General features: G+C 36.0%; 1 non-coding gene across 1 annotated transcript; it reads right to left on the reverse strand.

Annotated features, from left to right (window-relative positions):
* Positions 1 to 12,613: 12,613 nt before the first annotated feature.
* Positions 12,614 to 12,747, reverse strand: LOC118978750 (U4 spliceosomal RNA). The gene has a single exon (XR_005064780.1). It is a non-coding gene; the product is annotated as a U4 spliceosomal RNA (small nuclear RNA).
* Between the last annotated feature and the right edge of the window lie 14,605 nt (positions 12,748 to 27,352).

Below are 27,352 nucleotides of genomic sequence, written 5' to 3' on the forward strand. Positions count from 1 at the left end.
AATTAGAGGAACATATGAAGGCTAAACTAATTGAAATGAAGGGAGATGCACAGGAAACCAATAGTGATGGAAAGGAAACTGGGACTCAAATCAATGGAATGGACCAAAAGGAAGAACGAAACATCCCACCAGAAAGGAATGGAGAAATGAGAATTCAAAAAAATGAGGAGAGGCTTAGGAACCTCCAGGACATCTTTAAATGTTCCAACATCTGGATTATAGGGGTACCAGAAGGGGGAAAGAAGCAGCCATGAGTGGAAAACTTATTTGAACAAATAATAAAGGAGAACTCCCCCAGTCTGGCAAAGGAAATAGACTTCCAGGAAATCCAGGAAGCTCAGAGAGTCCCAAAGAAGTTGGACCCAAGAAGGAACACACCAAGGCACATCATAATTACATTAGCCAAGATGAAAATGAAGGAAAGAATCCTAGAAGCAGCAAGAGATAAGGGGACAGTCACCTACAAAGGAGTGCCCATCAGACTGTCAGCAGATTTCTCAAAAGAGACCTTACAGGCAAGAAGGGGCTGGAAAGAAGTATTCCAAGTCATGAAATCCAAAGACCTACAGCCAAGATTGCTTTATCCAGCAAAACTTTCATTTAGAATGGAAGGACAGATAAAGTGCTTCTCAGATAAGGTCAAGTTCAAGGAGTTCATCATCACCAAGCCCTTATTATATGAAATGCTAAAGGGACTTATATAAGAAAAAGAAGATGAAAAATATGAACAGTGAAAGGACAGCAAACACACAGTTATTAACAACCACACCTAAAACAAAAGCAAACCAAGAGGACAGCTAGATCAGGAGTGGAACCATAGAAATGAAGAAAGCATGGAGGGTTAGCAACAGGGGAGTGGGAGGAGGAGAAGGGGGGAGAAGGCACAGAAAATAGCATAGACAGTAGGTAGAAAATAGATAGGGGGGGCAAGAATAGTAGGGGGAATATAGAATCTAAAGAACTTGAGACACATGGTTATAAACTAAGGGGGGGACTGGTGGGGGGGAGTGTGCGGGTGGAGGGGAATGGGGGGGAATAGAACAACTGTAAAGGTATAATCAACAAAATATATTAAAAAAAGAAAGAGGGGGAAATGGTAGACATCTGTGATAGTATCAACCACAAAAAAACAAACAGTTGGAAAATTCACCTGTGCATTCACTGATGGGATGAAAAAGACTCCTTTGCCCTTTCACAGTTGCTCTGCAAGTACTAAGTGCTATGTTTGTGTTAATAGAGATCCCAAATCTAGAACTGCTGTTAATATTTGCATCTCAGCCTGCTTCAGTTCCTGTTATTTCTATCCTTTTCTATCCTTCTGTTATTTCTATCCTTTTCTATGGTGTTTGCACTGTCCAGTCTGGTGAAGTAAATGGGGTTATGCTTTGAATCACTACTCTGCAACTCTCAAGCCTTTTAAGGGGACACTGATCAGTACAGGTCTCACAAGAAAGTAGAATTGCTTTTAGTTTAAAATCTGAGTGGGTATCAAGAGGTGTTTCAAAGTCTTTCAGTTGGTTTTCCTTTTTAGTATCTCTTATTCCAACGTGGAAGTTATATTACTAAGTCTATTGACTAGACTAAATATTCAGGGACTGTTGGGGAAAGTAAAGCAAAGCAAAACAATACAAAACTTAGATTTGTGACCAATCTACTGTATTACAACTTCTAAAAGGTCTATGCTTCTTTCTTTCATCAACAAAGTCATACCAGTATATGGTCTCAGATCTTTCTGAGGAGGCTTCAGTAAGACACATGTAACATGTGATGATACTTCAAAGGTGTTTCCTATCCTTCATTTGAGGGACTATGTGTCATAGCTTATGTCTGAAGTTGTTTAAGGGCCTAGGAGTCTCTACAAAGGCAAGTTCAATAATGCTTCTGTCCTGTAGATCTTTACATTTAATTTTATAAATATGTAAAGTAACACCACAACAGATTGTCCATCAATTTTTTTTAGTAACGCATCACTGATTAGTCACTGACAAAGGTGTCTGTGATTCAATCCATCAATCACCAATCTGTCTCTCTGATTTATGTGCTTATTTGCTCATTTTTTATGTGATAGGCAAGCATATTTAACAAGCTTGGTATGTTCTTGGACCCCATTATTTTAACTCATATCAGAGAACCCAACTCATATCAGAGAACCCAACTTCAGTGCAGCATCCTACAGTGTTATCTCCAGCCTGCAAAGAACAATCACCATAGAGCTTATACAGAAACTAGTGCCTCCTCATCAGTCCTGTTCTTTTTTTTTTAAAAGATTTTATTTATTTATGTTTAGAGGGGAAGGAGAGAGGGAGAGAAACATCAATGTATGGTTGCCTTTTGTGCATCCCCTGCTGGTAGTTGGCCTGCAAGGAACTGGCCTGCAACCCAGGCATGTGCCCTGACTGGGAATCGAACCGCGATCCTCTGGTTCGCAGGCCCGCGCTCAATCCAGCCTGAGCTACACCAGCCAGGGCTCAGCCCTGTTCTTATGTTGGTGAAATGAGCACACTCCTGTGTGAATGGAGCTTTTTCCTAGGCAATTGCAATTTCCTCCACTATTTTCTGATGATAAAAATTAAGAGGAACCTGAACAATTTCCATATAATATGATTCATTCAAATAGTTCCATAACCATGAGTCTAGGAACTATTCCCTCTAATATTTACCAAGTAAACTCTGGCACCTCCACCTCACTACTCTAAGCTGAAATTAAGTCCTGTCTTTGGTCAGCTGTCACATCTAACACCACACCCAGATGCTCATATTAGCGTACTAAATCTTCCCTCCCCATCCAGGACAGTAGGTTAGCTCCTTTAAGTCTTATGTTTATTCTCTTTTTGTCTGCCCAACTCTGCGACAATATGAATTAGTGGGGTTATACAACTCCTTTAGTGTATAGGCTATCTGTTCCTACTTAAGTTTTCCATCTGTCATTAGCAAAGGTGGAATATAATTATTTTTATGGGCTAGAACCAGTGAGAAATGTTCAGGACTGGCCAGGGAAAACTGGCAAGTTTGTAAGTCAGTTCTCTCCATGGTATTTAAAAGAAGGTTTGCATGCAGAGCAGTACTGATTACCTAAGACACAGGAGAAATTTTTCCTGTGCTAGGAAAGGAGACTAAAGTAAATATACATATTTAAGTTCCTTACTCATGTCTTTCTCCAGTCTACAGGGGACAAGAACTCTTTTAAAATTACTATACAGACTCTATTGGTTTGCTGTTATTGCTTAGCAGAAGACCTGAAAACTCAGTAGTTAAAAGTAGAAATCATTTATTACTATTTTCACATTAGTGGATTACTGCCGTTTGGCTAATTAATACAGGTTGAGTTCATCTTGGTTTCTCTGGCACATGGCTAAGGAGAGAGGAGTGTTTACAGGTCTGTTATGCCAACTGAAATGGCTCTGTTTCAATTGTCTCTCATCCTTACTGGGTCACCATGTTCTCCTCACGAAGTGGCAGAGGTTCAAGAGAATAAGCAGAAGCACGTGAACCTTCTTGATCACTAGGCTCTGTAACAGCACGTTTCCTCCTTTACTTATAGATCACTGTCCAAAAACAGAATCATGACCTGCAAGGAGAATGGGGCAAATAGGTACTCTTCTTGACATGAAACTCTGGCCAGGAAAAACAGTGGTAAAGATTTAAGATAAAAAAATGCTATCTACAGAAGAGAAGATAGTAGATAGTAAGTAGATAGTAAGCCAACAGATAATGTGCAGACCGAAGTATGGGCATTAAGTGCCCAGTATTTTCAGTATGCCCTGCATGGGACCTAAGAGATCCCAGCCGAGTCAGAGAGTAGCATGAAATAAATAGTAGAACCAAAATGACCTTAGAAACCCAAATGAAAACGTTTTGTATGAATTTATTATATGGCTTCCGAAGACTACTTCCCCAATTTTTATTATGAGATTTCAAAGAGCTACAGGAGGAAGCCAGGACACATGCCCTTTGGCTTAAAAGGGAGTGCATGTGGTGTGTTCCTGACTCATAAATACAAGATCAGTTCACTTACGGAGGGCTGGACTGATTCTAGGATTGCCATTGACTCTTCAGTCTAGCTGGTGACAGCAAAGGACTTCTCAAACTGAGAAAACCCTAAAAAGCTAATGGAAAATAACCAACTATTACTGGCGATTAGCCTGACAACCCAACATGCAGATTGCTGAAGAGTTTTTGTGAATATTACGTTTCAAGCCCAAGTCATGTTTGAGAAAAACTTCTGCCAATACCATGCACTGACTGAACCATGATTGAAATAGAAACTCTTTCTGACATGAAACAGATGCTGGAGGTCTCTGGATATGACTTTTGACCATCTGATTAGTGCTGCACTGCACAGTGCTGGTACCTTTGATCAGAAGCCCTCCCCAGAGATCATAAAGGTAAGGAAGGCATAGAGGTGGCCCCTGCTTAAGGATGATGGTGCAATAAAAAGAAGAAATTTGCAAAGCAAGGCAATCTGCCTCTAGATAAAAAATAAATGGCAGCCACTTTGGAAGGCAGTTTGCCAGTTTTGTAGAAAACTTACAATATGATCGAATAATGGCAGTGCTTAGTATTTACTCAAGTGAGTGGAAACTTATGTCCATCCATTCAAAAACCTATACAGAGAAGTTTATATCAGCTTTATTCATAATTGTCAATGCTTAGAAATAAACCAAATTCCCATCAGTAAGTAAATAAGTTGTGGTACATCCAGATAATGAAATATTACTCAGGACTAAAAAGAAATGAGCTATCAAGTCATGAAAAGAAGTGGAGTGATTTAAAAAACCTATTACTAAATGAGAGAAGCCAATCTAAAAAGGCTTACTTTATAACATTATGGAGAAGGCAAAACATCAGAGATGATAAAGAGATTAGTGGTTACCAGCAATTAGGAGAAAGGAGGAATATCTGGGTAGATCTCAGAGGATGTTAGGGCAGTGAAACCATTCTGTGTGCTATTATAATGGTGGACATGTGTTATACATTTGTCAAAACCCCTAGAATGTACAACCCCAAGAGTAAACTCTAATGTAACCTACAGACTTTGGGTGATGATATATTAGTATAGGTTCAGCAATTGAAATGCATACACACACATATGCACACATATATATACACACACACTTAAATTTAATTATAGACTTTGGCACTGTAAATGCATATATAGAGATAATCTAATAATAGAGCATTTCTGTATTGCCTGTTTACACAGAAACTTTTTTACAGTCCTATGCAAACCATTAAAAATAGAATATATGCTGTGTTACAACATGTAAATAGAAAAAAAAGGTATGCATTCATTTTATATTCACCATTCTTATATAATTCTTACTAATTTTGCGTGATTTATTTTTATGGTTCATTTATTATTATATGGTGTTCTATTACCATTTATACCCCCATACCCTCTTCCACCTCCACCCACCCTCTCTCCCTGACTCAGTCACCACATTGTTATTTGTGTCTATAGTGAGATTTATTTTAAATTTGTATTACATGAGTTGGAATAAAAAATTCAATGGTCAATTTATTTGGAAGGATTAGCCATTAGTTTTTGTCATTGTCATCACAGCACTGGGTTATTTTTAATAATTTTCTTCCAGACATGACTAAATGTGCTTACCCAATCAACAATACAAATTCTTTTAAAAATAAAAATAAATAAAATAGCATACTGCTGTGGTGGGGGGTGTTGATAGTGGGGGGAGTTTTGCAAGTCTGGGGGGGAAGGATTATGTGGAAACTGCACTTTCAGCTTACTTTTTCTGTGAACCTTAAACTAATCTAAAAAAAATGAAGTCTGTTTTAAAAATGCCTTCAACACAGCAGCCTTTGTGTTTTCAATTTGTGCTTGAGTAGGACCCAACAAACTCCCCCTGGACTGTGTTTGAGACAATAAGCAGTTAGTGGTAACTGAATAGATGCTCACAAAAATATGTGCACGAAACATTGCTGAAACCAGTTTGAGGTTAAGAGGATATAAGGAACCATAGGCAAAGACTATGATGAACAAGCCATTCAATAAGACAGAAATTTAATTGGTCAGTGAACAAACAGGAAACCAGAAATAAACTGAGATACGTGTCTTTCCAAGGGCCAGGGGAATTGTATCCACTGCTCATGAGATGCAGAATTACTCTGGGGAGAATGTTGTTAAGTTCTTGTGTATATACATGAAAATCTTAAATACGGACACAGAAATATGTATAAGGTTGTACATGTGTTATGTTTACAATGGCAAACATTTAATAACAATATTTGTTAATATCATTGATTAACAAAAACATGATATAATAAGCAGAAAACTATATATTTTTTCTTATGAATAAGCTGTAGGAATATATACTGCTTAAATGTTTCCTGAAATATGATGAATGGAAAAAGGAAATATCAGAATAGTATATGTAACATGTTATTTAGAAAAAATATTTTGTAAGCAACTGCCAAAGTATTGTTCATTGTGACTGTATCATTTCATATTCCCATCAGGAGTGAATGACGGTTCCCATTGTTCCTCATCCTCACGAGCATTAGGCATCATCACTGTTTTAGAAATTTGGAATTCCAAGAGATATATAGTAGTAGCTCATTGTTTTAATTTGCATTTCCTTGCTAACATATGGTGTGAAGCACCTTTTCATATGCTTATTTTAGATCAGTATATTTTCTTTGTTTAGGTGTCTGTCTGTTAATGCCTATTGTTAATTGAGCTCTTTGTTTTCTTGTTGATTTTTAAGAGTCCTTTGTATATTATGCATAGTAGGCTTTATTAGAATGTCTTTTGCAAACATTCTCCTTTCGCCTGTGGTTTATCATATCATTCTCTTGACATTTGCTGTCACAGAACAGATATTTTTTTTAATTTTGATGAAGTCCAGCTTATCCATTATTTTTCTCATGTGTCATGCCCTCCATGTTATATTTAAAATGATAAGCCCAAAGTCATTTAGGTGTTCTCTTTTGTTATCTTCAAGGAATTTTATCATTGTTCAATTTTATAATTGTTCATTTTCCATTAGGTATGTGACCCACTCTGAGTTAATTTATATAAAGGAGTGTAGAGTCTGTGTCTAATTTTTTTTTGATGTAGACGTTAGAGGTTCCAGAACCATTTTGAAGAGACCATCTTTTCTGTATTAAATTGCCTTTGCCCCTTTGTCAAGCTCAGTTGACAGTGTTACCCAACAAGGGTCCGAGGGGGGGGCAATAGTTGGCCCACCCAGGGATGCCAAAAACTGCTTCAGAAAGCAGAGCCCCCTCCCAAGGACAGTATACTAATATCTATTGGGCTCTTCTGTCCGCTGCCAATTGGAAAGACATCTCTCAATGCCAGAGATTTGGGAAAAGGAAACAAAATGTTTATTTAATGCTATTCAGGCCTAATGCCTTCCTTAAAATATTTAAGTCTTTAAGGATATACACCTACACACACACACACACACACACGCACACGCACACACACGCGCGCACACACACACACACACACACACAGCTCTCCCTTCTCCCACTGTCCCAACTCCAGGTACCATAAATCAGGAAAAGAGCACACATCCGTTTTTCAGGTCGCTGGCACTGTGGGCTGTTGTCACCTGTCTAGGCAGGATCTCCAACTAATCCAAAGTCATGCGGCACCTTCCACTGGCAAGAGTTCTTTGTACCAAGTCAAAGTCTCTCCTGCTTTCCAGGCCACTCGGCCAAAGGGAGCACCCCGAAGCCACATTCCACCGAAAGTGTGTCTTTCTTCTTCACCTGGCTGCAGGGATCTCCATTCTGGCAAAGCTGCGTGGTCTTCCCTTTCACCTGGCCAAGAGGGGGTCTGCACTCTGCTGAAACCGCTTGGCCCTCCCTCCTAATGGCTACAGGGGTCTACATCTTTCCAAAACAGCGTGGCTCTCCCCCTCACCTGGCCAAGAGGGGGTCCTCACTCTGCTAAAGCCACACGCCTCTCCTGCAGGCCCTCTCTGAGCATCCGCCCCCAGTTACATCCTGGGTAGCAGCCACTCACTTCTCCCTGGCCCAAAACTTGGCCACAGCTATTTAACATATCTATGAAACCAGTTAAAGGTTATAGATATGTTAAATGACCCTTCCAGAGGTTATCTGCAAAACTGTTGCTATGCAAAACAGCTCTCAATGGCCCTGCTACATTTGTCCCTTCCCCCAACTGACACCTGGGGGCGGGGGGGGGAGGAGGGAGAGGACATCTTAATAATATTTTCTCCAATATTCTTATACACTTTGAGTTCTGGACACCATTCCAAATCTTTTTTTGGGCCTCCCCCCTTGGTTGCACCCTGTATTAACAGTGTTTGTGTGTGTATGTATTTCTGAGCTCTCTACTTTTTCCATTAATCTATTTAACTAATGTTTTAATAATAATATCAGGCAATGTTGTTACCGAACAAAGGGTCCGAGGGGGGGGCAATACTTGGCCCACCGAGGGATGCCAAAAACTGCTACAGAAAACAGGGGCCCCTCCCAAGGACGATACTCTAATATCTATAGGGTTCTTCTGTCCGCCGCCAATTGGAAACACATCTCTCAATGCCAGAGATTTGTGAAAAGGAAACAAAATGTTTATTTAATGCTATTCAGGCCTAATGCCTTCCTTAAAATATTAAAGTCTTTAAGGGTATACACCTATACACACACACACAGCGCTCCCTTCTCCCACTGTCCCAACTCCGGGTACCGTAAATCAGGAAAAGAGCACACGTCCGTTTTTCAGGTCGCTGACACGTGAGCTGTGTCGCCTGCCTGTCCAGGCAGGATCTCCAATTAATCCAAAGTCATGTGGCACCTTTCACCGGCAAGAGTTCTTTGTAACAAGTCCTAGTCAAAGTCTCTCCTGCTTTCCAGGCTACTCAGCCAAAGGGAGCACGCCAAAGCCGTGTGGGCCTCTTCTACCAAAGCCGCGTCTTTCTTCTTCACCCGGCCGCAGGGATCTCCATTCTGGCAAAGCTGCGTGGTCTTCCCTTCCACCTGGCCAAGAGGGGGTCTGCACTCTGCTGAAACCTCGTGTCTCTCCCTCCTAATGGCTACAGGGGTCTACATCTTTCTAAATAGCGTGGTCTCCCCCTCATCTGGCCAAGAGGGGGTCCTCACTCTGCTAAAGCCACATGGCTCTCAAGCAGGCCCTCTCTCAGAGAAGCAGCTCCCAATTCTCAATTCTAGCCTGCGTAGCAGCCACTCCTCCCTGGCCCAAAACTTGGCCACAGCTCTTTTACATATCTATGAAACCAGTTAAAGGTTATAGATATGTTAAATGACCATTCCAGAGGTTAGCTACAAAACTGTTGCTATGCAAAACAGCTCTCAATGGCCCTGCTCCATTCGTCCCTTCCCCCAACTGACACCTGGGGGGGGGGGTGAGGACATCTTGATATTTCCTCCAATATTCCTGTACACTTTGAGTTCTGGACACCATTCCAAATCTTTTCTGGGCCCCCCCCTTGGCTGCACCCTGTATCAATGTCAGTCTTCCAACTTTTTTCTTATTAATATTATTTTTCATTCATTGTTGGATTCTAGGTCTTATTTCTCTAAACATAAACTTTAGAATCATTTTGTCAATATTCACAACATAAGTTGCTGGGATTTTGATCAGGACTTCATTGAGTCTAGAGATGAAGCTGGGTAGAACTAATATCTTTACAATATAAAGTCTTTCTATCCATGAACATAAAATATCTCTCTAGTTTTTCTTTGACTTTGTACACCAAAGTTTTGTAGTTTCTTCATCTGAGTTGTATGCAGATATTATTAGATTTATAATTAATTATTTAATTTGGGGGATAATAGTAATATTTAATGAAATATTAAAACATATTTGAAGAATGCATACTATTCTGAGATCTCCTTTTTATAAATACAAATGAAGAATAATTGCATTTATATGAAAATATAAAAAGGGGGTTCAAATATATTTGGTATGTACATTTCTCTTAAAAATTATTTAGCAACTTAGAAAAATATTAATATGTATGAAACATGGATGATGGGTGCATGATTGTTGATTATTTTATCTCAGAAAATACTTTGTTTAAATTGCTCTGGTAAAAGCCATTTTAAGTGAATTACAATGTTTCGAAAACAAAAAATCTATAAACAACTGAAAAATGAATAATCACATTTTTATATCCCATTTTGCAATAATGTGGCTTTTGATTAAACAATTTTCTTTGGTTTATTTTAGCATATTGATATTCACTTACCCACTAGAAATCTATGAAATAATTTAACAATTCAACACCAATTATATATTTAGTAGTATCTAAACTACAGAAAAATAAAATATTAAAAACAATAACTATTACCTAAAAAACTTCATGATTACCTCCATTTTTTATATCTGCTTTATTCACTTTTAGTTTTTGAAGATCAGCAACAATTAGTAATTAGCCATAAGGGCACAGTTTCACCATGAATTTCTTGATGTATGACAGCATCTGGATGATGCCCTCAATTCCTTTTCACAGCTATTACAAAGCTAGACACTGGAATTGACATTTATGACACTTGATAACATATATTACCCCAAAGAACTAATACTTTTTAAACCATAGTCATCAGTTCACTTGTGTTACTGACAATAATTTTATCAATAATATTATTATCAATAATAATATTGATCTACTAAACATTTATACCTAAATAGAAAAGTCACCAGAAAATTACAATAACAGTGTCCGGTCTAGTCAAAGAATATAGAAGAAAAATTTTTCAAATACTTGTCTGATATTATTATAACCAACATCAACAAGAATATTGTAACCAATCAGTTTTTGATGTTTATGAATTTAACATTTCATTACCATTACAAAGTTAAAAATAGTTAATGTGCATTTAAGTAAAAGATAAAATTTTGTACATTTTTTCTACAAATTGTTTGCTTAGAAACCAGTTATTAATTTCAATGACTTCTATTCTGCTGCATACTTTTCCATAACACCATTGTTTCAGATTTTCCCTTGTTTCAATCCATATTCATATGCAGTAAAAATTATAATAATGATATACAGAGATTATTTTAAAGATAATAATTCTCTGGAGCAAATATTTTGGGTAAAAAAAAATTTACTTTTTTCTTTTTGCATGGGGTACACAGAATATAGTATACCTTAAAGTACAGCATCTTAAAGATATTAAATAAATTCAAACAAACAAAATAAACTATGCATATCTTAGCATACGTAATACTCTGTTAGATGAATATTAAATTTTATATTTTATGTGCAATTTTAAAGACTATAATTTTATTATATACAGTATACTTAAATATGTCTTATTTGTTTAGAAATTAAGAATTAAAAACAAATTTAATCATACTTTATAACTAATTAAAAACTAAAATAATGTATCTAAAGCATTTATTTTAATAAAATTTTAATATAAGAAACTTTACCTATGTTGCAAATATTAGACTGTTCATGTTCTGATGAAAAAATTATTAATTTAAAGAACCTTGGCTCAGAAATGCACTTATGGAATCACAAGAGAAAAATTTAAATTGCTTTAAATGTACTATAAATTCTATGAAATTTTTAATTGCTAAAACAGACTAAGAAGTTCTAATCATAAGCTTTCATCAGCCACAGTTTATAGTTTATTTTTTCCTTTGACTGTTCATTTTTATAAAGTGATCTCTTAAAAGAAATATGTATTAAATCTTAATATTACAAATACATTTTTAAATCACAACTCATTAAAAGATCTAACTATGTCTTAGATGTTTTAGTATGGTTTAATCAACATCGTGGTTATATGTTAAAATAACTTAGATTTTTAAAATCTTAAAAACAATTTCTCTTCTTTTTACTTCCTTTCTCATGTGAGTCAAGATGAAAAGTAGATAAAAGAATAATGGAAAGAATCAGGTAAAGCAGGGGCTCATTTTAGAGTGTAAGCCCCTGCGATTGTCTTACATTTTTTCATCTCCTTTCATTAAGGCACTATTACTTTATGTAAATTATAATTACCCTTCATTATCTGTATTTTATTTTAGTGTACTGAATTTTTCTCAGAAGTCACCTGTTAAAGTGCATTTTATTGACTGAAAAAGTATCTTGAAAACCTGTTAGAAAATTTAGATCACTATCAAATTTTCTAAAATTTAAGCAAAAATCTTTAATACCTTAATAACTTATTTAAGTAGAGTTTCACTGAAACTCAAAAAAGGCCTTGCATTTAAATTAAAATTTTCTACTTTATTAAATATATATTAAAAATTTTACATTGATAATTACTTCTTTGAAACAGGATACATGTATGCACATACACATACATGTTATCTTAATATCTGAATACCCGTCTCCACTTAAAGAAGCCAGGGATCCTAGTAAAGTACTTTTATATTTCAAACATTTTAAAATATGCATATTTGTGTTTTAAAATGGTTAAATAAGGCTTTATCAATAGGAAGAAATATTTCAGAAACCTATAATATGCAATACAATGATTATTCTTAACTGGGTCACCTAAGACTAGTAAAAAGTCAAAGTTCACTTTTATTTTTTCTCTTAGCCTAGGTAGATGTGGTTGGCTAAAGTAGTGATGGGACACTCAACAGGCAGTAAGAGAAGGAAAAATACACCAAAGCTGAAGAAGAGGTTGTTTGCTTTAGCCAGAGGCCAGGAGGAAGAAAAATTGGCTGAGGATACTTTCAGATGCACCTTAATGAAGTTAATACTTTTCGATTAGCAATAATCATGCCTCAGATAAACCTCATTGGCTATGATACTCCCACGGCACAAAGCTGTGAAGTTAACACTTTTTAAGGGTTTGAAGGGCCTGGTGCAGAGAAAACAAGTTGGGAACGTGCAACTCTATGGTTACCTCAGCTACTTGAGAGAGGGAGTAAGGGGCTGGGGGCAGGGGAGAGAGACAGACAGACAGAAAGAGAGAGAGAGAGAGACAGAGAGAGACAGAGAGAGAGTTGAGAGAAAGAGTGGTGGTACTGTCCAAAAAAAAAGTCCAGCCATTGTTAATATAATAAGAGATCATTTTGAGCAACAGCAATGTAACATGGCAGCCAAGGAGAGTGCACTGAAATATACATGTATGAACAATGATGACTTCACTGTACTAGTCAGTGGGGGCGGTCAACACCACTAGGTGAGCACATGTACTATGTGGTTGTGGCATTCAAAGTAACTAAGTGAAACAACTCTGTGTCAAATTTTGTGTTAAGCTTGAGCATTCTTCACAAAAACAATTCCGATGATTCAGAACACTGTAGTTACGGGCAACTGGTTGTTGGCTGCTTTATCATAACCATGTGCCCAATCAGGCATCATATCTCCTGCAGAATGTTTTGGAGAAAGATCAAATCATCCAGGTGACTTAGCCCCACTACAGCTCAGGTTTGGTGCCATGTGACTTCTGGTTTTTCCCCAAACTAAAAATCACCTTTGAAAGGGAAGAGATTTCAGCCCATCATTGAGATTCATCAGTGAGATTATAGTCCATTTCCTAGCCATGTGTTGAGCTTCTGAGAAATATAATTCTCTTTTATACCAGTGTGATCTTTCTCATTCAGTTTTAATGCCTTCTGCTCAACTGATACAAAGATTCCACTCTTTCTTTATGATTAGCCAGTAAAATATTTTTTGTCACCTTCCCTAGCAGTTAGCTGTGTTTTCATAGGACTTCACAACTTTCTCTAATGGAATATGTATACTTTAGTAATTGATAGATTATGACCCTGACTTCTCTATGAGATTTTCTATAGCAAACCTGAACCTTATTTATGCTTGGATCTGGGTAACAGACTAAAGTCTGGCACACAATGAATGTGGTGAATGAATAAAAGAGGAGCGTGGGCATGTTAGATTTCTATCAGTTATGTTTTCATTGTAATTATAATTATGTTGAAACTAAAGTTAATTAGGTAGAATTCTTTTGTAAAGGTGGAATTAAAATCTGTCTCAAATGCATAACAAGGAAAGTTCTTTTTATTTAGCCTTTTACAAGAGGGAAAAAAACACAATTATGGAGATTTTGTTTTGCTAAGTGCCCTTTTCTCTCAAAATAATTTTATCTGTGGGAATCAGTGTCATGTTTTCATTAATTTTTAAGCATATAAAAAGTTAAGTTAGAGAGGATTAAATTATGTTTTTCTTCTTTTTAATATATTTATTGGTTTTAGCATCAATTATTGGTTGTTGCTTTTACTGATGTTATTTTATACATACATAAACTAAAACTAATTACAATTTTATCTCAGGAGAACTGGTCTTCTATCTTCTGGCAATAGACTGACTAGATGTTGAAACAAAGATATAGTATAATAACCATAAGTAAACTTAAAATAATATCAGGGCAATTCTACCACATATAGTTATATATATTATATATTATATAACATATTATATGTATTGTGCTATATACATATATATACAGCTGCCACAGCTTAGATTATAAATGAAAAAATTTAAAGACCAATTGAGACAAAGTCTGAATCAATAAAAAAAGAAATTCACATAGGAGCAAAGAAGCTCTTTTAAATAAAAGTCTTGGAGGACAAATCTGAATGCAGCAATTCAGAGTCCTCAGAGGCTGACGAATAAGGTAAATTGGGTATAGCCACGCAATGAAAGGGAGTTCAGATAAAGTTTCTGGAAACCATTTTCTTTTCTTTTTTAATTTTTTTATCTTTAGAGGGGAAGAGAAGGAGAGAGAAGGAGAGAAATATCAATGTATTTTTGCCTCTCGTGAGTCCCCTGATTGGAACTGGCCTGCAACCCAGGCATGTGCCCTGACTGGGAATCGAACTGCGACCGTATGGTTCGCAGGCCTGCACTCAATCCACTGAGCTACACGAGCCAGGGCTTGGAAACCATTTTCAATTACAAAGTTTTTGAAGGTCACTCACTCTATTAAGTGTGTGCTACTTTGAACCTGATATTTAATTATTGAATTGCATCCAATCTCTTCAAAATCTGCCAATAAACAGGAGGGCTTTAATATCATGAAAACATAATTCAATCTATAGACAGAATAATCTTTACTTTTTAACAAAAATACAGATGAAAATTTGTATTTATATAACAATAAAATTAGTACAGTTACAGAAGTAGTCTCAATAATATTTATCAAAATGCCATTAATTATTTACCCAAACACATTCATTTCTTAAATTTTTCACATAAAGAATATTTAAGGGGAAAAACCCTCCTAGAAAAGTTGTTGGCAGAATTTATGGAGATGATGTGGCTGACAGTTGACCTTTAGTCTGAGTCCACAGGATCTGAGACTTCTTACCCACTCCGCTGTCCATTCCAACCACTGTTCCCCATTAGGAAACAGTTCAAGGATTAAGAATTGGCTGTGAGACAGTAAGCTGTTCTTAAGACAACAGCTGTTATTCAGACTATAATGCTGTACATGTGACTGAACCATGTTAAGGCCTCTATATGAACTTTTAAGGTTCTGGTGGGCAGGTGTGGAGATGGAGATTCGCTCATCTTGTGGCTCCCCAAGATGTAAATTCCTTTGCTTCTTAAATCTGCACTAACCAATCTGGATTGGTCTGCCTCTTTCTTTAGGCTTTTCTTGCCCTCCATGCATGTGGACCAGTTTTGAACTCCATTTGGGGAACTCTTGAGGTTGCTAATCAAAATGAGTAAATTGTATTTTCTTCAAAAAAAAGGAAATGGAAATATTATTATTTATTTAAGTCAAATGTGTAAAGTTTAATATGGACATTATAATTATGTATATAATGAAATGCTTTTTGCTGTTATATGTTATTTCTCACTTTCCTATGTCTTTCTAGATTTTTTTGTGATTGTGAACCTGGGTACCATGAATTTCTCTGTGAACTGAATATGGATGAATGTGAAATCTCACTTTGTCTGGATGGAGAAAATTGTGTCAACAGAACTGGAGCATATAACTGCCTCTGTGCTCCTAATTATACAGGTAAACCTCTATATGCCCTGCCTGTGAGAACTTACTGTTGTCTGTAAATAAATGATAACTTCATACTACCTCCTAAAACCTCAAATAACCTATCGCAATCAAGTAGGCTAGAAAAATCAAGGAAATTCTTGTTCTCTTGTGAAAGAAATTAATACAACCAAATATGTTTTGTAGTCTATAATTTGCTAAAGACTAAGAAATATATGGATTATATTTGAAGGTGTTTTACATTTTTATACTTTTTGAAATTTTTTGAAGTATGCTTGTGTGGTTATAATATATGAAATAAACACAGGTATTTATTTAAGAATAATCTAAGAAATAATACTATCATATCAATTACACGAATGTTATTTTTAAAAAGTATAAGTTTACCTCCTTTAAATATACTTATATACTAAAAATCATTCAGGCAGCCTCTATGAATTTGAAGTTCTAGCAAAAAAACATGATTTGGAGTTGGCTGTCCAAACATCAATTATTCCACAACATGAATTCTACCCAAATATAGAGGCAAAAGTCACTGAGGAATTTAAAAATTGATAAAAGCATTAGCCCTCCAAACTTCTGCTAAGAAATTGCACTTATCAAATATAAAAATACAAAAATTTGGTGTTTTAATATACTAATATTAATTGGTATATCCAGCAAGAATGTATTAAAATCTTAAATCTCAAATTATTAATCTTTGATACCACACCACTGAGATCTTTTGGGTTCTTTTTCTAAGGAAAATTAGTTAAGTACATTTAATATTAGATTTCTCACAGGAGTAAAAAACACCAATTAATTAGAAATGAGATTGGAAAGCAAAACTGATAAATAACTAAAAATACTGTTAGTGGATAAGTGATCAAAAGGCAAGAGTAATTTCAGTGACCTGAACAAGGAATGTGCAGGTTTTTTTCCTGTTGAATCCTGATGTCTTCAGAGAAAATTACCTTGGTAACAATCTGTTCATACTCAAAAATCAGCTTAAATTTAAAAACGAAATAATTAAAAACCATACCTACAGATTTTCTTACATAAATAAAAAACATTACCTGTTTCCTGTAAAACAGTGTTCTTTATATTCATATTGCCCATCATCTTTCAAATTATGGAGATTTCTTTTTGGGACTTCAGAAACCTAACTAGCGATGCCATTTCCCATGATGCTGTTTTGCTATGGCTACTGTTGCTCACCGTCTTAAAGTAAGACATGACACACTACACTCAGTGGAACTGAGAAACACATTTTGTAAAATTATTTGATATAACATTGTTCTGGTATTGTAAATGCATCTTAAAGTCTGAAGGATCAACACATTTTTTCCATGGCCTCTCTATTTTCCTTGCAGGCTATGGTGCTTAGCATTGTTTTACAATTTATTATTGAACCACCAGTTAGACACCCCAGTGGAGAAGTTGAGTACACAGCTGGCTGTATGAGATAGTCTGCAATGAAAACATAAACTTGGGAGTCTTTAGATATACAACTGTAATCCTGGGTAGAATAAAAAAGGAGTGAATGTAGATAGAAGAGAGAAGGACCAAGGGTGGACCGAGCCTGGTGATACCGCAATATTTAGGATCCCAGGAGAGGAAGACAAAGGAGCACAAGAAATTGAAAAGAGTAGTCAGTGATACAGAAGGGAAAACGAAATAAGGGTTAATAACCATTGAAGCTAGCAATGCAAATGTCATTGGTGACATTGTCAGGGAAGCAGTTTTGATGAATGGGTGGGTACAAAGTCTATCTGAAGGGAATTTAAAAGAGAATGTAAAAAATAAATCATTGAGATTGATTATACACAACTTATTAAAGTAAGTTTTTTTTAATGGTGGAAACAAGCAATGGGCAGTATCCTGAGAAAATAATGAGATTAAAAGTAAATTTTTGTTCATTTACATGCTTATTAAATGGCTCTCACTCCTGTGTGGGGAATGGACTGGAGAGTTTGAATAATAGAAGCAGAGGAACAAATCAGGAAACTTTGGAACAATGCTCTCATAAACAGACATTCAGGGAGCACATACTGTGTAATTGATTAATGGGAAGGCCACTTAAGGATTAAAGTGTTCTTGAACTTCTTCTCAATCTCTAAATATGAATTTGTCTGGCATATTTTCCAAAGAAAATTTAAATTTTGAACTTAGAAAATTCTGCTTGATTCTTGGCGAACTCTGTTACTGGCTTCTCATATTGAAAGGAAAAAGTTTTCTTCTTAACTACAAAAGGATTTATTGGAAAGTTACAAAAGCCCAGTTTATATGCTATGTGAAGAGAGACTTTTGCATTTGGTTTGGTGGTCTAGTAAGGACCCTCAAGTAAACTTGCTATGTAGTAATTGGAGGAACCAGAGTATCTCTCTAGATGTAGGTAGTCAATTCTAAATTTCATTAGCCACCATTTCAGGCCAGATGTATCAGAGACTGGCTGCAACTTGCTAACTTCTTCCTTGGAGGGTTGGAGAACTGATTTATCATAGTTTTACTAGAAAGCTATGGCCACTAAAAAATGTACTGTTGGTGGGAGTGCAGACTGGTGCAGCCACTGTGGAAAACAGTGTGGAATTTCCTCAGAAAACTAAAAATGGAACTGCTTTTTGACCCAACAATTCTACTGCTGGGATTATACCCTATGAATCCTGAATCACCAATTCGAAGGAACTTATACATCCCAATGTTCATAGCAGCACAATTTACAATAGCCAAGTACTGGAAGCAGCCTAAGTGCCCATCAGCAAATGAGTGAATCCAAAAACTATGATACATTTACACAGTGGAATTCTATGCAGCAGAGAGAGAGAAAGAAGAAGCTTATATTCTTTGCAAAAGCATGGATGAAACTGTAGAGCATTATGCTGAGTGAAATAAGCCAGGCAGTGAGGGACAAATACCATATGATCTTACCTTTAACTGGAACATAATCAACCAAAGGAAAAAACAAACAAAATATAACCAGAGTCATTGAAGTTAAGAACAATTTAACAATAGCCAGAGGGAGGAGACAGTGGAGAGAAGGGTTTTCAGGAACTACTGTAAAGGACACGGACAAAACCAAGGGGGAGAGTGGAAGCAAGGGAGGGAGGTGGGTTTGAAGGGGCTGGAGAGGTGTGGGGTGGGCTGGGGAGAAAATACAGAAAACTGTAATTGAGCAACAATAAAATAATTTTAAAATGTAATTAATTTATATTTATTTTCCTTAATATAGATATATCTGAGAGAGACCATAACTTTATATATTATATTGCAGATGGTATTAATTGCCATGAATAAAAATTATGTAGAGAAATGATTATAGGAGGCAGATAAGGTTAGGAGTTGGGGAAGTAAATTTAATGGAGAAGTCAGGGAAGGCCACGGAAAAAGTCTTTTGGTTTAAGATCGAGGTTCCAGTTACATATTGGTACACACATACCAAAGTGTGCAGATAAACGGTAATGAGAAACACAGAGATATCAAGAACCAAAATTATACTTAATCACCTTGTGCAAATGAGAATGATTGCCTAATAACAGATATTTATATTTTTGTATAAAAGGACCATTAAGAGTTAAAGCAGCAAGAAGCTTTGATGTTTTAGGGTCTATTAGAATCTTCATAATGTGTACATAAAGTTGTATAGGAAATAAACATAAAACATAATCACATCACAAATCAAGTAGGAGAAATACCCAACAATTTTAGCTGTAGTTGGCAGTTTATCAATTTTCTATATTAGGAAACAAACAGGTATTTTACAAAGACTAATCTGGTTTTACAAATTTTGAAGATGCACAGGTTTTGCAACAAGCTTTCCTTTCCACACCTATGTGTAACGTTGTCCCTGTGCTTAGCAGTGATTCCATTTCCCTTTACTTCTCAATTGTGGTGTTGTAACAACATCTGTCTATAAAGTGTACTATACTGGCAATAACACCAGAAAAGTTGTGTTATTTGTCTGAAAAGAGCAGGGTGAGGAGTTGGGGAATAACATTCTAAAGCAAAAATAAAAAACAACCCTTCTCCAAAGAAAGCAAGTTCTTTCAATACTCTTAAATATTTCTTCTGGCGGCCCTGGCTGGTGTAGCTCAGTGGATTGAGCACAGGCCTGCGAACCACACAATTGCAGTTCGATTCCCAGTCAGGGCACATGCCTGGGTTGCAGGCTGGTTCCCTGCAGGCCAACTCCCAGCAGGGGATGCACGAAAGGCAACCATACATTGATGTTTCTTTCCTTCTCTCCTTCCCCTCTAAAGATACATAAGTGGATTTTTAAAAAAAGAACATACAAAGTATGAAGATTTAAAAAATATATACATTTCTTCTGGCAAATACCTCCATATTTCTAAATAACATACTTCTATTTCTTACAGGTATTTTTTAAATTCTGAACAATATCTAAATAACTTTTCCTATAGAAAATAAGGATTTAATTCTGTTCTCACAATCTGAATTCACCATCGCATACACACTTTTCCTCACTACTTGCTTCTAAAGCAATTGTATCAAAACTTTTTCTTATTCAAACTATTATTATAGCCACATACATTTTTCTTTCTTATTTTCTTATTCTTGCTCATTTTGACAAAGATTTACTTATGTCAATGCTTTTGTATTGTTGAAGGACATTTACCTTGTATTTTTAGTTCTTTTTTTTTTCTTTTTTCTTTTTATTTATTTTATTTATTTATTTAACTTTTGTTCAAGTACAGTTTTCTTTCTTGTATTCCTAGCCCTGCACCCCCCCAGTGCTCCCCACCCCCCTCCCATCTCTACCCCCCACCTTAGTTATTGTCCATGTGTCCTTCATACTTATTCATGTGAGTCCATCCCCTTTTACTCTGTGCTTCTCTCCCCTCTACCCTCTGGACCCTGTCAGCACGTTCTGTATTTCAGTGTCTTTGGTTACATTTTGCTTGCTTGTTTGTTTTGTTGTTTACATTCCTGTTAAAGGTGATATCATATGGTATTTGTCTTTCACTGCCTGGCTTATTTCGCTCAGCATAATGCTTTCCAGCTCCATCCATGATGTTGCAAAGGGTAGGAGCTCCTTCTTCCTTTCTGCAGCATAGAATTCCATTGTGTAAATGTACCATAGTTTTTTGATCCAGTCATCGACCGATGGGCATTTAGGTTGCTTCCAACTCTTGGCTATTGTAAATTGTGCTGCTATGAACATCGGGGTGCATAGGTTCTTTTGGATTGGTGTTTCAGGGTTCTTAGGATATACTCCTAGCAGTGGAATTGCTGGGTCAAAAGGCACGTCCATTTTTAGTTTTCTTAGAAAATTCCATACTGCTTTCCATAGTGGTTGTACCAGTCTGCAATCCCACCAACAGTGAACTAGGGTCCCCTTTTCCCCACAACCTCTCCAGCACTTGTTGTTTGTTTCTTTGTTTATGATAGCCATTCTGACTGGTGTTAAGTGGTATCTCATTGTGGTTTTAATTTGCATCTCTCTGATAGCTAGCGATATCGAGCATCTTTTCATGTGTCTCTGGATCCTCTGTATGTCCTCCTTGGAGAAATGTCTGTTCAAGTCCTCTGCCCATTTTTTAATCGGGTTGCTCATCTTCTTTGAGTGGATAAAAGCTCTTATCTAATATTTTGTAGTATATTCTGTAAATTTCATTGATAAAACATTTTCTATAATATTTATAGGGTGTTTTGTATGTTTTATTCCTTGCATCTTCTTAATGTCCATATTCCATTTCACTATATATGTGGTTTCTTTCTTCATATATCTCTGTATTTAGAAGTATTTCTGTAATTTCAAATAACTTTGGATTTAGTTAATATTTAAGAAATGACTGCTAAAGTGCTACTTGAAAACTCTGAGTGACTGAGAACACTTGACTGGTGATTTTGTTACTTTGTGTAAATGAGCATGAACACCAGCTTTTTCACTGGAGAAATGTCATCATTGGTGGCCTTTTTCTTTTCAGGAAAGGGGCAGGGATAGACATTTGGTAAGATTTTGGTAAACCAGAATCCACGGTCTAGTTAGATAGTTTTGATTTTTAGAAACACCTAAAAATATCTTAGAACAATATATAAAATTAAACTTATTTTTCCTCCTGTGCTTTATATTATTGCTTCAAGCCTCTTAATTCAAAGATGTATATGCTTTATGAAACAAAGTAATTGTGTGTCACTGAACTTTGGGGGAATAAGGAGGTAATTTAGTCTGTAGCACAGGGCATAGCAGTGTAAAACATGGACCCTGACGAAGGAGAGGTTGGCATAATTTAGCTGAAGAGAGAGCAGGGAATGTGCAAATTCCTCAATAATTCTTGGTGATTAATGCTACTTTCAGACAACCCCTTTTTTTCTCTATTCTTGGTCCCTCCTCAAATCCTTGGTTCCGTCTTTCCTAACCTAAATTCCAAGACTTATAATTATAATCATTCTCTATTTTCCATTATCCTGCACTGCTCTCTTTCTGTAATTCTTACCTTAAAACTCGTAATCCTAATGTTAATTCCAATCTCTCATATATTTTTCACTCACGTAGGTTGCATAGGATGAGAGAAAACACAAGCGTGCATGCACACACACAAACACACAAACACACTTATTCATTCAGATATGCTAGGTGTTCTTGCCTTGACTTGACCACAAACCTCAAGGAAGCTGATGTTGTCTGAAGGTACTACTATTCTCTAATAAGTTTTATTTCCCAATATCCTAAACTATTATTTCTAGCTCATCATTTCTTCTTCTTTTAAAGATTTTATTTATTTATTTTTGGAGGGAGAAAAAGGAGGGGAAAAAAGAGGGAGAGAAACATCAATGTGTGGTTTCCTGCTGGGAACTGGCCTGCAACCCAGTCATGTGTCCCCACTGGGAATCAAACCAGCAACCCTTTGCTTCACAGGCTGGCACTCCATCCACTGAGCCATGACAGCCAGGGCTTGTCCTTCTTTTTTATATTCCCATCAGTATTCCTTGTGCTGAAATTTCAATTTATATCTTTCTTATATTCCTGAAAAAATAAAAGTGATAAGAGGATAGCTACTTTTATCTTCCCACTAACAACTAATAATCCATATAGATCTGTACTCATACACTGTGTTTTTGCTTGTTTGTGTCCCTGTCCATGGTTAACCATTAAATGGTGAGCTGATTCTATATCCTTTACTATGTATTATTAAAGGATATTCATCCACAGTTTTTTTTTGCAACATAAAGTTTTGTCTCAATATTATATTACTATTACTAGCCTTTAAGTATTAATATCCACTTGGGTCATATGGCATCTTATATAGAATTTATCCCAACCCTGTTCCACCAATGGTAGTTTCCACCTCAGTGAATGGCATTATTTTTCACACAGTTTCTCAGGCCAAATTCATGGAATTATTCTTGCCTTTTCACACATGACCATGAAGTTCATCAGCAAATCCCACTGGCTTCATCTTTAAAATACATTTTAGCTCACCCACTTCTGCATTTCTATCATGCTAGTCTAAGCCACCATCATCTCTTGTCCAAACTATAACATTTTAACTTGTCTTCTATTCTGTCACATAAAAATATATTCTTTATCCAGCACCAAAAGTGATCATTTAAAAATATTAAACAGCAATAAAAAATTTTAAAAAATGTATTAAACAGATCCCTTTGCCCTCAGTCACAAAATCCTCCATGATTTGTCATGATGCTGTGCATGTAACGCATCCTCTTACTATGGCATGTTGAATCCTCCGTCATTTGGTTTCTGGTCCTTCTCTGATCTCCTTTCCTACTGCATTGTCCCCGGTGCCCCGTTTGAACCCCTGCTGTCCCATTTGGGTATGATTCTCTTCCCTCAGATATGAGCATTTTCCTTTTTATTTCATCAGGTCTCAAATGTGAATTCATCTCACAGACCTATTCACTTTACATAAAAATAACACTGTGTTCTTCTTTCCGCCTATTTTTTTTTTGGTCCTTCAATAACAGTTATGGCTATGTTTATTATATCATCAAATTATTTATTTATTTTTATCTGTTCCTACTAGAATTGAATATCTTCTTCCAGGGAAGGATTTTTTCTCTTTTGTTTGATTTTCTATCTCAGCGTGTAGAAGGAGCTTAGGACATTTAAGGCATTTGCATATATGTGTGTGTGTTTATTCAAAGAGGAAACATTTACTTTTCAGGCAATTTGATTTTGTAATAGTATTTGGTTATAATTATTTAATTTTTTACATATTTATATGCAGAACTTTTTGATGATTATAGATTTTTATTAAGCATTTTATTCTTTTCATTTTCTCTTCATAATGACATTAAAAACATTTTTAAGTGTCTGTACCAATAGGAAATAAAATTCTCATTTTTGTAATACTGATTAATTGATAATGTGGCAAATCACTCAAAAGGTTATACTGTGTCTGTGTGCTAAAAATCATAACTCTGTGAATCTGGCTCATTGTGAATTAAAGGCATATATATGCAAACACATAACACCAATTCGAAATTCAGGAGCAATATAATTTGATATGATGTTACCAAGTGAAATAGTTCTATGCAATAAATTAAAAGTGACCTAAAATATAAAATTAGACCTTTTATATTACTCATTAACCCATACTAAATCTTTTTAAATGAACACCAGTAGCAAATTAAGCATAGTGACCTTATCATTGGAGATTCTTTATATAATGTATAACAATTGTGAAGCAGTTAGTATTTTATATCTTGCAAAATAAGATGCTAAAAATAACCATTGAGATGATGTGCTGCCTATTAAAAGCCCATCACTTATCAGATATTTATAGGTCATTATCCACTCATATTTAGTTTTCTAGGGCATTGATATTTATATGACATAAATGTGTCCTTTTGATACCTTACAGAGTAATTGGACCTACAGAAATGCTATAATTATAATTGAAATACATTTTTATCCTAAGATTAGGACATATCTTAGTATACAATCAAATACCAGAATGATATTCAATACCAGTGAGCAAAAAAAAATGATAGTTATAGTACAATTCAAATTGAAGGGCACTGAAGTGGTTTTGACTCCTCTTCATTCACTCTTCTTTCATGTGGGGTCCTAACCAAGTGTCAGCACCCCAAAGACAAGCATGGATTAAATTATCAGGGTTATTTATGAAGGTCCAACACTTTCCAAAGTACAGAGTTTTCTGGAGAAACCAGTTTGAAGAAGATGCATATAACCTGTTTTCCATGAAAGAACATGACAACACTAACAATTTCCCCATTAGAAACAGAGATTTAGGTACACAAGTTTTGGATGTGAAAGGCAGAATCAAACTAAAACTTACTCAGCTGACTTCTTGTAAGATTTGGAGTCAACAATTGGTGAAGATCAGAAAGTACGCGGAATGGGGCAAGCCTACAGGTGTATTTCTGAAGGCAAATACCTCTCTTACTCAGGTCACATCCTCTTCACCAGCCTCTGATTTCAGCTGCATTTGAGTGAGTAGTGCTGAGTGTTCTCAGATCACCCCATGACAGTTCCCCCAGTCAAATGCTTTCTGAGTCGTTTTGCTCTACATCCAGTCTTGCTCTACACCATGGAGCCAGTTTAGCCCACATGCACGTGCAGATCAAAATACAGGAAGAAATGTCCTGAAACCCGCCTTCAAGCAATAGAAGATGGAAGGCAGTTTATAAATAGTCCAATCATTTCCCTTCAAGTAGACAATCCTGCTTATATATTATTTACTTCTATCAATGGGATTGCCTGCAACAGTAATATCATTTAGGTCTTCTACCAATTTTTAATCATACTCTGGTTTCATGCTCCACACTCCCTCTTTCTTACATTCTGAATCTCCTCCTGGATAAATTGGATCATCATAACTACTTGTGATTTTAGCAGAATGCCAAGTAGAACAGTAGACTTGTGAGATCATAGCAGGAATCAAATGAAGCAGCCCAAAGCCCAGGCATGGAACATATTTCTTATGTTTGGAAGCATGAAAATTCTTGCCATCAGTATGTGAGACATTGCTGTTTGATGAATAAATTTTCCCTTAATTGTCTAAAAAGGGAGGAAAAGAGAATTCAATGTAAATATTTATATTAGTTGTGCCCCTTATGGTAAGTGAATCTGGACTTACTTCCCCTATGGAAACTCAAGAACCAGTCATGAGCCCACAGCCATCAAAAATGAAATGTGCTGCCTATAAGGGAGATAATACCTTTATATCCAAAATTTAAGAATTTCCCTACTTGATAAATGACTCTGGATGACATCTGAAGAAAGAAATGAAATGGTTTTCATTTTTAAAATAGTGCCTTCCCGGATTGTGTATTTATGTGAAATGTGCTGTGGTCCTGTGCAATACAGCCAAATGTTATGAAATGCCGGAGGTCTTTTAAAATGAAAATACTGAAGCACTTCTAGAACAGTTAATTCTAGCTTTTAATCATAGACATAAATAGAAATTTAACACATTAGAAAGCAAAGCTCTTTGGAGATATTTGTGGTCTGAAATCTGGACCTCAATGACTCCAAGGCACAGAGAAGAAAAATGGGTCTCCTGTGTTTTGAAAGAAATTTTTTTCTGGTGCTTTAATGGATACTCGATCTCACTGTTCTATCCTGTTCTATTTTAGTTGCTGTTTTTCCTCTCTGAGACATTCTTTTACCTTGTTTTCTTGTGTCAAGTATTTTTTTTGTAAATCTTTCTTCATAAGAGTTATCAGCATTATCACACTAAAACACATATATAACTATGTGAAGCAATTTTACCAAGTCACATTTTAGCAAGTGTAACTGCAGTCTTCAAGCTCTAATAATTCTTTCAGCTCTTTCACTGAGCTCCTACAAAGTACCTACTTGTCTAGGTGCTTCAAAAAGTGCAGGAAACAGGTTAGACTCCCTGACTTCCTGCTGTTTATGTTCTGGTGAGACCCTGAGAGAACCCAAGATTTCTTACCTTTACTCACATGGTCGAATCTTGACAATGTTGGAACTATGAATTTCAGTTGAGACTTAAAAACAGGCAAGAATTAAAGAAAGATGAGATATTATCTTCTCATCTCTATACACAGGCGAGCCAAGTTCTTCTCCCCAGAGGCATAGGACCCATAACACATGGTCTTGGCCTTGTTCACCTCTACCAGCTTCCGCACAGGTTATGCTCAGAGACTTTGTGCTAGATCCATAATCTAAATAAGGCCATCCCCTTGGCCAGTTCCCCTTTACCTTCAGAAGATTTGGGTTTTGACTTTCTACACCATTGCTTTCTAGCATTTAATTATTATACACCTTGCTAAATGTAACCCACAAACTGAATCTAGTTCTGTTTCAGTGAGTTATAGAATTTACATACATAAGGTATATAATAAAATTAAAATAAGTCATAGTACTCTTCAATTTCGCTTCTTATGAAACTTTAAAAGACCTGGAAACACTGGGAATATATTTTTATTTTGAAAGCAATAGGTTGGCTCTGAGGAGTGACTGCTTGCTTAAGATGGGGTATGTACTCTCCATTTTACCTGA

This window comes from Sturnira hondurensis, unplaced genomic scaffold (assembly GCF_014824575.4).
Source record: "Sturnira hondurensis isolate 20B ecotype Veracruz unplaced genomic scaffold, ASM1482457v3 Scaffold0022136, whole genome shotgun sequence".
In the NCBI taxonomy this organism is placed as follows: Eukaryota; Metazoa; Chordata; class Mammalia; order Chiroptera; family Phyllostomidae; genus Sturnira; species Sturnira hondurensis.